Source organism: Capra hircus, chromosome 2 (assembly GCF_001704415.2).
Source record: "Capra hircus breed San Clemente chromosome 2, ASM170441v1, whole genome shotgun sequence".
NCBI lineage: Eukaryota > Metazoa > Chordata > Mammalia > Artiodactyla > Bovidae > Capra > Capra hircus.
In genome coordinates, this window is record NC_030809.1 from 86,235,153 (window position 1) to 86,248,796 (window position 13,644).

At 38.0% G+C, this 13,644-nt stretch overlaps 1 non-coding gene across 1 annotated transcript; it reads left to right on the forward strand.

Moving 5' to 3' along the window:
• On the forward strand, positions 6,569 to 6,641 carry TRNAS-GGA. The gene has a single exon. It is a non-coding gene; the product is annotated as a tRNA-Ser (tRNA).

Here is a 13,644-nt window from a genome sequence, read left to right on the forward strand (position 1 = left end):
CTGGTCCCATCACATCATGGCAAATAGATGGGATACAGTGGAAACAGTGGCTGACTTTATTTTTCTGGGCTCCAAAATCCCTGCAGATGGTGATTGTAGCCATGAAATTAAAAAGACGCTTACTCCTTGGAAGAAAAGTTATGACCAACCTAGACAGCATATTAAAAAGCAGAGACATTACTTTGTCAACAAAGGTCCGTCTAGTCAAGGCTATGGTTTTTCCAGTAGTCATGTATGGATGTGAGAGTTGGACTATAAAGAAAGCTGAGCGCCAAAGAATTGATGCTTTTGAACTGTGGTGTGGGAGAAGACCCTTGAGAGTCCCTTGGCCTACAGGGAGATCCAGCCAGTCCATCCCAAAGATCAGTCCTGGGTGTTCATTGGAAGGACTGATGTTGAAGCTGAAACTCCAATACTTTGGCCACCTGATGCAAATGGCTGACTCATTGAAAAGACCCTGATGCTGGAAAAGATTGAAGGCAAGAGGAGAAGGGGACAGCAGAGGATGAGATGGTTGGATGGCATCACTGACTCAATGGACATGAATTTGGGTAAACTCTGGGAGTTGGTGATAGACAGGGAGGCCTGGTGTGCTGTGGTTCATGGGGTCGCAGAGTCGGACATGGCTGAGCAACTGAATTGAACTGAACTGAACTACTGAGTTTATTAGACGGTAGCTCATTCTTTCTTCCCTTCTGTTTGTAGTAAGGTGTAAACATAAGATGAGGATTGTCCTTTCATGAATTTCATACCCATAATACACTGTCTATCCTTGCATCTACTATAAATCCATATTTCATATGAAAACTTTCCGTAACCCATCATCCCTTTACCAAAATTTGAAACAGCTTATCAGAATAAAGAATAGAACTATATTTGCAATTAAGCGTCAGTTCAATTAAGTGAGTGAGTTCTGGAAAGAAATATAGTTTAACAAACACCTCAAACAGTACTTAAAACCAATTGGGTTGATACTTCTTACCACCTTGGTGTCTCATTCCAAGATTTACAATGACATAGGTCCCCTTTCTAGCAAATTAAACCTTATGTCACAGCTTCAAATTAAATCCAAACCTCTTCTTCTTTCCCTACAGAAGAAACAAATTGGCCCCACATGCCAGTAGTTGAGGGGGGCTGATAGGAAACAGAGTAAAATAAGAACTCCCCAACTAGAAGGCGTCAGATGGCCAAGTCAACTGGGATAAACAGTCAAGTCCACTTAAGGTTTCACATTAAAAGACTGGTAAAATATAGAGAATTTAAATATAAGAATTTTTCGTACCACATAAAACTGACCGGGTGCCAAAACTCTACATTTCTGTGCTGTGCAAGCACTTTATGGGGAATGTGTTTTTTATTCCATTTTTACATGTTTGTTATGGGTCTGTTTTGCAAAGATTGCTCCAAGCCTAGGTAATAAAAATAAAAAATGCACACAAATGGCCATGATTAACGCACAGAACAATCTATGCTTCTATATGTATGAAATGCATAATATTCCTGTCTGGATATTTCAGTGCAGCAAAATGTGTGGAGGTCACTCAACGTTTCAAAAATTTATTGTAACAGAAGATCATGCTGTGGAATTATCCTAGAATCCTAGCACACAAAGATCTTAGTTTTGTATGCTTATTTTGCCTAAAAAATACTGTGAATCTCTTTCTCGTGAATGTTGCTCGGTATTAATGTCTATATCAAGGATTAACAGGAATCCTTCCATAGGAATCTGCGAATATGACACACATATGAAAGATTTTTAAATGTATCGCTAGATTATTATCTTAAAATGAGTTGCAGTATACTGATCACTATGCAAATAAAACACTGACTTTAGAGGACATTGATCACCAAATATGTGTGATGCTTTCCAATCAAATTGGAACAAAATCTGGTTCAAAATATTCTGTAACCAGTGGGTAAAGTGGTGAATTTCTGGATTAGACATTTTTTGTAGAGAGTTTTATTGTCAGGATGTACTTCAAAATATGAGTGTGTGTTTCATCACCATTAAGATAGTAGAGTTGTTTAGTTGCTAAATCATGCCCAACATTTTTGCAACTCCATAGTCCATAGTCCACCAGGCTCCTCTGTCCATGGGATTTCCCAGGCAAGAATACTGGAATGGGGTGTCATTTCCTTCTCCAGGGGATCTTCCCAACCCAGGGATCCGACTCACATCTCCTGCATTGCAGGCTGATTCTGAGTCACCTGGGAAGCCCTAGACAGATAGTTGTGAGAGATCACGGAAGCACTTTATGAAAAACCTGAGGTAGAGAAAAGTAATGCACAAGTCTAGGAAACTGTCATACATTTGTATTTTCATCATAGCTTTGTATGTCTATTAAGTATCTCATGGAAAAGCTGCTTTTGTGTGTGTGTGTGTGTGCACATAGGTACCTTGTAGGCTAAAGAAGGCAGGCATTTCAAAAGTGAGGTAAGTATCCTTATAATGACTAAATGCATGGTGAGTAGATGAAATCAGAGAACACAGATTATTTTTTTGTTCTTTTACTTTTACATGGAATGCTTTAAAAAATCTGAGCAGATTTTTTTTCAAAATTGAAATTTCATGGTGATGTACACACACACACACACACACACACACACGACACTTTGGGATTTTGAGCTAAATTATAAGAAAATAGTATCTAAAAGTGAGAGTTTAGGAAACAAGATATAGAAAAGAAAAAGGGCTTCAGCATATTATAAACATATATTCCTACTCAGTTTCTTCATTCAGAGACTTTTGGCTTTCATTTGTAATTAAATTCCAGGTTTAATTTATCCCAGCTCCATAAACTGGCAGTGTATTAAAAAGACCATGCCATTTGCCAATTTATTTGCAGTTATTTGGTTTAGAGTTACACATGGATTGCTATAAAGGTTTATCTCTTTGTGTTAGAGTATGGTCTAAATTCAACTTCTGTTTCACAAACTCATGGATGGAAGCAACGTTGGATGGAAACCCCACATTGGGTTTCTTTTACTAAAGAAGTTTCATTTTTAACAGATAAGTAGTAAGATATTTGGAGACAACAACTGAAACCTGATTCATCTCAAATCATGCAATTTTATGACTACACACACACACACACACATACCCACACACACCATTTTAGGACAGATATTTCAATGACGGTATTTTTGTTGTGGTCCACCACTAACATCAGCAACAAAGAAGTTATTCTTTGGGTTTGCATCAATTTCTGAATCATTCCTGAATGAGTTACCCCACAATTTCTTTCAGTCATTGCAGGGAATCCTATGATTGAAACTGTCAGGAGTTCTGTGAACGATTATTTTCTGTGGTTCCATATCACTGTACCCGCTAAGCCAATTTTTTGTTCTTAATATTGAATCAGATCTTTTACATGTGAACCAAAACTTCTTTAAAGCCAATTTTTTGTTCTTAGTATTGAATCAGATCTTTTACATGTGAACCCAAACTGCTTTATATCCATTTCAGTATAGCCCATAAGTTGAAATGAGAAAAACCTTGCTGCCCTAGTTTCTTTTCTATATTTTAGCTGGATAAGTTCTTCTAAAAACTTTCTTCCTTATAGAGAAGGTAAAAAGAATCACATAGCAGAGAATGAACTCTTTATATTCCAATTACTTGGGTAGAAAAATGTAGAGGCTGTGAGCTAGTAATATTAAGAACAGGACATCAAGAGAAAACCAAAAATTGTGAAGTTATGAATGAAATGCATTGTCTGCTGTTTCAGCTGGTTTTCCTCTGGCTGTTCTTCCAAAGCATAAAATTGCTATGTCCCACCAATACAATGCACTGGCAGAGAAAGGACTAGTTCAGTAAATCTTAATTTTGGAACAGATTCTCATTTGACAACTGCATTATTTCAGGTCATGTTAGTTCCATCACAGAAAGTGAAGCAAAAAGCTGCTTCAAATCAGACACAGGCTCTTAGATTTTTTAGTATTGCCAAAAGTCTGTGACTTCTAACTAGACATCATCTGCTTGCTTTCACAGGGTAGTGAGTGATTGCCTACTTAGACTCTATGGATCTGGGAGGGAGTCCTCTAGGAATATAAAACTCATTTAGGTTTGCACTCATTGTTTGAAGGACATAAAAAGAATACTTTTTCAGAACAATTACAAAAAATGTCTTCCTCTATAAGACCTCAGGAATTAAAATATTTGTTGAGTATGAATTCTGGCGGCCACTTTCTGAAGAAGGCATATCTGTGAAGTAAAAATTTGCATAGAATTTTTCCTGAGACTAGCTGTTTTAGAAGAGACTTCAAACTTCATTGTTATTCATTAGTTCACTAAGATGTGTTTTTTTTTTTTTTAATTACTCAGATTTGGTTTCTTTGTATAAAGCAGCAAAGCTAATATTGTCAACAAAAGACTAAAAAAATGTAATTTATGAATACTCTGGAATATATGTAGGATAGGTGTCTAGTATTTCTATGAGATAATCTTCCTGATTTAACTATAATATTGTCAGAAATATATATGTATATTTAAATTTTTTTAGTATTCATTCATTCATTTATTTATTTACTTTTCTGCACTGGGTCTTAATTAAGTTGTGGCATGTGGTATATAGTTCCTTCATCAGGGAATGAAACTGGGCCCCCTGTACTAGGAGTGCACAGTCTAAGCCAAAAGGACCCCCAGGGAAGTCCTTGTCAGAAATATGTTATAAATTGACATATCAACTCTTAAGCTTCCCTGGTGGCTCAGCTGGTAAAGAATCTGCCTGCAATGCAGGAGACCTGGGTTTGATCCCTGGGTTGGGAAGATCCCTTGGAGAAGGGAATGGCTACCCACTCTAGTATTCTGGCCTGGAGAATTCCAGGGAATCTATCCATGGGATCACAAAGAGTCGGACATGAATGAGTGACTTTCACTTTCACTGTCCTTTTACTTTTCATCAGTTATTATAACTTCAAATATAATTTTCCACATATAAAATCTTGGTAATAGATAACATTCAATACATTTTCATTATTAATTATCCCAATACTTTTTTTATATATTCTAGTAAATGTTCTACTTTAAAATATATGTACTATATTCCCCAGTTGACAGAGCCCAGGGAATGGTTTAAGAGCTAGTGAGATGTCCACAGCCCCAGCTTGAGGAGTAAAGGGGACAAGGTGGCCACTAGATCTCAGAGCTGGGAGTGCTATGTGGAGAGGGTATCTGCCTAGAACTGCTGACGTAAGGGTAGAGAACTGTATCAGCCATGGTGCCAGTGCAATACATTTCATAACCACACTCTCTTCCCACTAGCATGGGCTGACTTCACCTCAAGCCAAAGGGCAGGGAACCTGTTAATGTTATGCGCATGGTCCATTGTCTTCAGCCTTAAAGTAGAGGGGAGAAAAGAAAAGATTGGATCAGGAGGAACAAAGATGCATAGAATTGTTTGTTTTAGACTCATAGACATTTATATTCATGGATATTTTAAGATCACTGAGAGTGATTGTTTCTTTTGATGTACATATCTGAGGTTGATATGGATGCTTATTTTCAGGTAGAATATGCTACATACAAATATACTTCTGAGAAATTTACATTCATATTACTGTCTTAAATCTTCAGTCACTAAGTCATGCCCGACTGTTTGTGACCCCATGGACTGCAGCACACCAGGCTTCCCTGTCCTTCACCATCTCCCAGAGTTTGCTCAAACTCATGTCCATGGTGTAGCCATGTTTACTTATCCCCATTTTCATTATCCCCATTTGGCAGACAAAGAAACTGAGGCAGGTAGGTCAGATTTCACAGCTAGGCTGTCCGGTTAGAATGCTTAGATAATAAACTCTTAGATAATAAACTTTTAGATAATAAAGTCTAGTCTATGTTGTGTAGTAGTTGTGAAAGCCCTGTGATTATTGCATTGACCTAAGTAGATCAGGATTCAGCATACTAGCTGCACTTTTATTCACTATTAGAAATACCTACATATGTTAACACAGTATTAATAATACATAGAAAACAATAAACTTTTATTCAGTGAAAAGTATTAATTATTTTTTATATACCAGAATTTTCACTGGCTGATGCAATTAAAGCCTGAAGACATACGAAGTTCAAAGACTTATTTATAGGAGAGATATTTAATTTCATTGCAACTATTTGCTTTAGTTATAACTGGGAGTATGTAAAATCCATTGCATGGGACATTCTTATATTAAACTCCAGTGTTTACCTGAAATTCAAATGTACCTGGATTTTTGTTTGCTAACTCTGGCAACTTGAAGATGAATAGGAGTCTAACCCTTGGAAAATGTGGGGAAAAAAACACTCTAGGCAGAGTGAATATGAGCAAAGAGACCTGCACATAAAGGTGTAGTTGTAGGTATACCCTAAAGTATGTATTCAGAGAAGAAGCAGTTTGGTTCAGTGAGACCAGTTCATGATGTCCACAAGAGGGAAGATGAGAAAATGTGACTGCAAATATGGTTTGAGGTCAGATAATCAAATAATTATACCTTGTCAAAAGGAATCAATATGAATCACACAGAGATTTTTAACTAGTAACAGGTCAAGATCATCTTTGCATTTTTAGAACCATAATATGGAGAAAGTGGGGCTTCCCTGGTGGCTCAGAGGTTAAAGCGTCTGCTTGGAATGCAGAAGACCCAGGTTCAATCCCTGAGTCGGGAAGATCCCCTGGAGAAGGAAATGGCAACCCACTCCCAGTATTCTTGCCTGGAGAATTCCATGGAGGAAGGAGCCCTGTAGGCTACAGTCCATGGGGTCGCAAAGAGTCGGACACGACTGAGCAACTTCACTTCACTTTTATGGAGACAGTGTTAAAGGATTAACCAAAGTAAAAGGAGGAAGACATTTTAGAAGGTTCTTGGAATCATCCAGAAAAGAGATGTAAACAGCCTAAATTGCAGTGTAATGAAAAGAAATATTTATTCTTTATATAAAACATGACAAAAGACTTTCTCCTTTTTAGTATTCCCCCCACCCCCGACACTTTTGTTCACATAATGCCTTATAAGTTTTTGTCTGTTTCTTGGGAACTGGCCTCTAGTGACTACTGTGACCCCTGAACTTTCTTGAAACCATGAGGGATAAGGCAAATGGTCCCTTGATAAATGCACTGGCCAAGGCACTTGGTGAGTGCAATCTACTTGAAAGACTATCCAGGGGCACCACAGAAAAACAGGAATCTAAGCAATGATCAAATCTGTCAGCATAGTTTTTTCTCTGCGATATTTGATTTTAACTTTTAAAATGGCTTCTTATAAATGCATTCTGTAAAAGCTATTTCACTTTCTTCAAGTACACCAAAATCAATTCCTCATTATGTCCATCACATGCCTTCTTGAATGGTCACAAAATAAAAGTGAAGTGACAGGTGCATCTGACTCTTTGTGACCCCATGGACTCAGTGAATTCTCCAGGCCAGAATCCTGGAGTGGGTAGCCGTTCCTTTCTCCAGGAGGTCTTCCCAAGCCAGGATCAAACCCAGGTCTCCCATATTGCAGGTGGATTCTTTACCATCTGAGCCAGTAGGGAAGTCCAAGAATACTGGTGTGGATAGCCTATCCCCTCTCCAGGGGATCTTCCTGACCTAGGAATTGAACTGGGGTCTCCTGCATTGTAGGTGGATTCTTTACCAGCTGAACTACCAGGAAAGCCCATACATTAAAAAAAAAATTAAATTTAAAATCAAATTGATCATAACAAAAATACTTCTGGAAAGAAATCCTTCACATGAAATGGAGGTGGTTTTCTGTATTTTCATTTTCTGTATTTTCATTTTCTGTGAAGTAATCATTCAAGGAAAACACATGATCCTTTTTTATTTCCTATACCAGTGGTTTCCAACCTTTTCAGCACCAGGGATTGGTATTGTGGAAGACAATTTTTTTCACTGGCTGGGGGTGGGGGAGTGGTTTCGGGATGACTCAAGTACATTACATTTGTTGTGCACTTTATTTCTATTATTATCACATCAGTTCCACCTCAGATCATTAGGCGTCTGGTCCCAGAGGCCGGGGACTCCTGGCCTACACAACTCTTAAAAAAATCATACTTTGATGCAAAATATAGAAGTTATTAAAAACTTTATGTACTTCCATCACATAATATTGTTTCACTATTGTTCTGTTTTAAAAGATGCTTTTTAAAAAAGAATCAGAAATCAATGAAGGTCTTAGTTTTATTTCATGGCATAACAAAACAAGAATCAATATGAAAACAAATGGATCAAAAGTACCAAATAATACTAATAAAAGCTGCATTCAGTCAATAATGGGACCAAGAGAGTTTGTGTACTGAAAGCAAGTAGAAAGAAGAAGAGTTTCTATCCCATTAATACAAGAGAATTAGCTGGGCTTTAACCCTGCATAACCGAAGTCAGTTCAGTGACCTTTACACCTTGTTGAATGTGTGAATGTTTCCCACAAGAAAAAAAAGCCCATAGTCCACTGAGACAAAGATCTGTCCATTCATTAAAACAAACAAAACAGGAACATATTTTGATATGATTCCATTAAAAACAATACCTTGTTTTAGCCTGTCAAGTACTCATCTCTGTATATGATGCATAAAAACAGTAAGGATGGATTCAATACTAACTACGCGATGCTTACTTACCTTCAATGATAATTGTCTTAATGTCTGTTTTAATCAGTATTAACTACGAGCAATAACATGCTTTTAATTATGTTTTAAACGAGTCCTTTATTGGGCTGTTTAGGGAAGCAAATTAGTCAAAAGGAGCTGTTAATCAAAAACGTGTTACTGGCACAAAATAAATGTTCATTTAAGGAGCCATTTGAAATAAACCTGGCTCATTGCCTCTGACAACCTGCAAGGACACCAGGGCCTCCTGAGGATAACTCCTTCAGTACTTGCCTGGATACGCCTTGCTGCTCAGAAGTTATAAGGAGAAACATTAAGCAATTTAGGTCATTCATCAGCTAACTTTTACTACTGTACTCAAGAAAATGAGCCTCCTAGGAACTTCACAGCAGATCTATTCGTTCATTAGCTAAGTAATATTGAGAGAGATGTTCCTGTCACTGAGAATGGAGAAATCTATTGCACTGAATTTTACTGGTATCCCTTTTGTCTATGAGCTGTCTTTGCAAATTCCAAGGTATTTAGGTTGAAAAACTAGCATAATTATCTCTGAACATTTTTCGTATATATTCATTTCCTTTTATTGAACGATCTCTGGCCGGAATGTACCACTGGGCAAGATTATATATTTTATGTGATTCTCCAGCCTTAGTACTGGGCTTTCTCACCATTATCCTCTATTAGCAAGATGCAAATTGTTATGCAACATTGGAAAAGATCTCAGAGCAATTGTTTTGATGATTTAATTCCTCAATTTTAAAATAACTTAAAACTATGTGATGTTAACTAACAAAATGATCTGTGGAGACCATTTTGCAATGTATACAGATGCTGAATTATTGTATTTTACACTTGAAACTGTTATATGTCAATTAAACCTCAATAAAAAGTATTTGAAAAAATATGGTCCACTTGCCCTAAGGAATTTTGTTTACAATTTACTATTCTATCCTCCATATTTGAAGGTTAAAACTACTAAAAAGTACATGTATACACTAATATATTTAAAATAGATAACCAACAAAGACCTACTGTATAGCACAGGGAACTCTGTTTAATATTATATAACAACCTAAATGGGAAAATAATTTGAAAAAGAATGGATACATGTATTTGTATAACTGAGTCACTTTACTGTACACCTGAAACTATGATAACATTATTAATCAACTATAATAGGAAATAAAAAGTTAAAAAATAACTAATTGCAGTTACATAATCTATTGAATGCTATACTTCTTGAAAATATTAAAAAGATAATTAAAAATGAAAGCTTAAAAAATCTAAAAATGCAAGATAATGACAACAAAAACAACTACTAAAAATTAGATTCCCTCTGTGAGTATTTTTCCACCATATTAATATATTTTTGGAAATCCAATCTTCAAAGTAGAACTCCTTCTTTTTGAAAAGCTTAACTAGGTATGTGGCCACTACAGTGATCTTTGTATAGCTTTAGCTCACTGAGAGGCTTGGCATGCAATGAGCAAGAATAAATGTGATTGAATGTTTTCAACACATCCATATATCAAGCACCTAGTATATGTCAGACATTGAGTAAGTATGAGGAATTCATAAGGAAAGTCTAAGACATAGCAAGCTCTTCTCACTGAGCTGTACAGTCTCATGTAGGGTTTAACAGTCTCCTGTCTCAATATACAGCACTAATTCAATATAGCATTAAGCAAGCTGAACAATACTGTCGGAGGGTGACACTATCTGTGGTATCTATTTACCACTTCCTGGTTTTCTAGAAAGTGTTGACATATTCATAGACTTTCCACCATGCACTTTTTCTTTTGTCTTTCTTTGTTGTTGTGTGTGTGTGTGTGTGTGTCTGTGTGTTGTTTTTCTGGTTTGATATTCAGTCTTTAAGTGAAGGGAGTCAAACAAGAGTGAATGTTCTCTTATAACCCCAGATGTGGCCCAGTTTGCTGGCTGGAGAGGGAAGGCTGGGAGGCTGGTGTGCAGATAAAAACTTGGTTGGTATCCCAACATGGTTCCCTTTAAGGAATATAAAGCATAAGGTGGATTTTGTTCTTTTTTTCATTCAGAAAGGTGGTAGCAATCTAAGGCAAAGATACTCTAAAATGATTCTAAGGCATTAAGATGTAGTCTGATCAAAAGATGGATCTTGAAATGCTTAAACTCTCTGAAGTGATTTTCCCAGTCAGATGAGGAGGCCAAAATTAGATAAATAAGAAAATTACCCTGAAAAAAGCAAAGGCAGTCAAGACATCCTAAGGTCTGTTTTGCCTACCTCAGAAATGACATGAATGACAAGGAGAATCACTAACAGTATGCTCAAAGTACATCACAGTTGTAAAGAATGAAGTTTTTCATATTGACAGGCAGACCGCAGAGGCTTGATGAATATGAACTGGCCTGCAGGGGTCAGGTGTGGAGGTCGGGGGTGGGGTAGGGTCACTGTAAACCTGGATGAAGTTTTGCTCCCATAAAGATTAGAAGTGAGAGAAATCCCTGAGACATCTTGGACAGGTTTATTCTTACCTTACACCCTGGCTGCTCCCAGAAAAATAATGACTCACATTAGTAGAGCCCATGCTGTGTGCCATTTTGGAGCAAAGTGCTTTATAAACATTATCTCATTTAATTTTCTCTCTAGGTAGCTCCTATTTTTGTCCTCAAATTAAAGTGATGGAACTGGTATTTTAAAAGATTAAGTGATTTCTCAGTCATGCCTCAGAGATAGGACTTGAACCCAGGTCTCAAATGCAAATTCATAGCTTGGAGACCAACCAAGGTAAGTTGCCAGACCTGTATCAGCCTGTGAGATGAGTTTGTAATAAGCTTTGATTGTTTTATTCTAGTGAGATGTTGTGGTTTTTCTGACTGGAACACAGCCTATCTTATCTTGGATAATGTAGAAACTTTGACCAGGTCAAGTCATGTATACAGTATTCTCTTTCAGTCCAGCCCAGTCCTGTCCAACTCTTTGCAACCCAATGAATCGCAGCACGCCAGGCCTCCTTGTCGATCACCAACTCCCAGAGTTCACTCAAACTAATGTCCATCGAGTCAGTGATCCCATCCAGCCATCTCATCCTCTGTCGTCCCCTTCTCCTCCTGCCCCCAATCCCTCGCAGCATCAGGGTCTTTTCCAATGAGTAAACTCTTTGCATGAGGTGGCCAAAATATTGGAGTTTCAGCTTTAGCATCAGCCCTTCCAATGAACACCCAGGACTGATCTCCTTTAGGATGGACTGGTGGGATCTTCTTGCAGTCCCAGGGACTCTCAAGAGTCTTCTCCAACACCACAGTTCAAAAGCATCAATTCTTCGGCGCTCAGCTTTCTTCACAGTCCAACTCTCTCATCCTACATGACCACTGGAAAAACCATAGCCTTAACTAGACGGACCTTTGTTGGCAAAGTAATGTCTCTGCTTCTGAATATGCTATCTAGGTTGGTCAGAACTTGCCTTCCAAGGAGTAAGAGTCTTTTAATTTGATGGCTGCAGTCACCATCTACAGTGATTTTGGAGCCCAAAAAAATAAAGTCTGACACTGTTTCCCCATCTATTTCCCATGAAGTGATGGGACCAGATGCCATGATCTTCGTTTTCTGAATGTTGAGCTTTAAGCCAACTTTTTAACTCTCCTCTTTCACTTCCATCAAGAGGCTTTTTAGTTCCTCTTCACTTTCTGCCATAATGGTGGTGTCATCTGCATATCTGAGGTTATTGATATTTCTCCCGGCAATCTTGATTCCAGCTTGTGTTTCTTCCAGTCCAGTGTTTCTCATGATGTACTCTACGTATAAGTTAAATAAGCAGGGTGACAACATACAGCCTTGACGTACTCCTTTTCCTATTTGGAACCAGTCTGTTGTTCCATGTCCAGTTCTGTTGCTTCCTGACCTGCATATAGGTTTCTCAAGAGGCATGTCAGATGGTCTGGTATTCCCATCTCTTTCAGAATTTTCCACAGTTTATTGTGATCCACACAGTCAAAAGCTTTGGCATAGTCAATAAAGCAGAAATAGATGTTTTTCTGGAACTCTTGTTTTTTCCATGATCCAGTGGATGTTGGTAATTTGATCTCTGGTGTCTCTGCCTTTTCTAAAACCAGCTTGAACATCTGGAAGTTCGCAGTTCACGTATTGCTGAAGCCTGGCTTGGAGAATTTTGAGCATTACTTTACTAGCGTGTGAGATGAGTGCAATTGTGCGGTAGTTTGAGCATTCTTTAGCATTGCCTCTTTTTGGGATTGGAATGAAAACTGACCTTTTCCAGTCCTGTGGCCACTGCTGAGTTTTCCAAATTTGCTGGCATATTGAGTGCAGCACTTTCACAGTATCATCTTTCAGGATTTGAAAGAGCTCCACTGGAATTCCATCACCTCCACTAGCTTTGTTTGGAATGATGCTTTCTAAGGCCCACTTTACTTCACATTCCAGGATGTCTGGCTGTAGGTGAGTGATCACAAAATAGTGATTATCTGGGTCGTGAAGCTCTTTTTTGTATGATTCTCCTGTGTATTCTTGCCACCTTTTCTTACCGTCTTCTGCTTCTGTTAGGTCCATACCATTTGTGTCCTTTATAGGGCCCACCTTTGCATGAAATGTTCCCTTGGTATCTCTAACTTTCTTGAAGAGATCTCTAATCTTTCCCATTCTGTTGTTTTCCTCTATTTCTTTGCACTGATCGCTAAAGAAGTCTTCCTCCTCGTACTTGTGAATTGAATGGGTGAATAGATAAATGAATAAATAAATATAGTCACCTACCAGGATTTTAAATCTTTATTATTTAATATATTGGGTAAATTTGGACTTCCCTGGTAGCTCAGACTATTATAAAGAGTCTGCCTAGAGCATAGGAGACCTGGGTTCAATCCCTGGGTTGGGAAGATCTCCTGGAGAAGGAAATGGCAACCCACTGCAGTATTCTTGCCTGGAAAATCCCATGGAGAGAGGAACCTGGAAGGCTCTAGTCCATGGGGTCACAGAGTCCGATACCACTGAGTGCCTTCACTTTCACTTTCTTTGGCTAAATTTAATTATCACAGCAACCCTGGAGGTGCACCAGGCTTCTCTGTTCACAGGATTT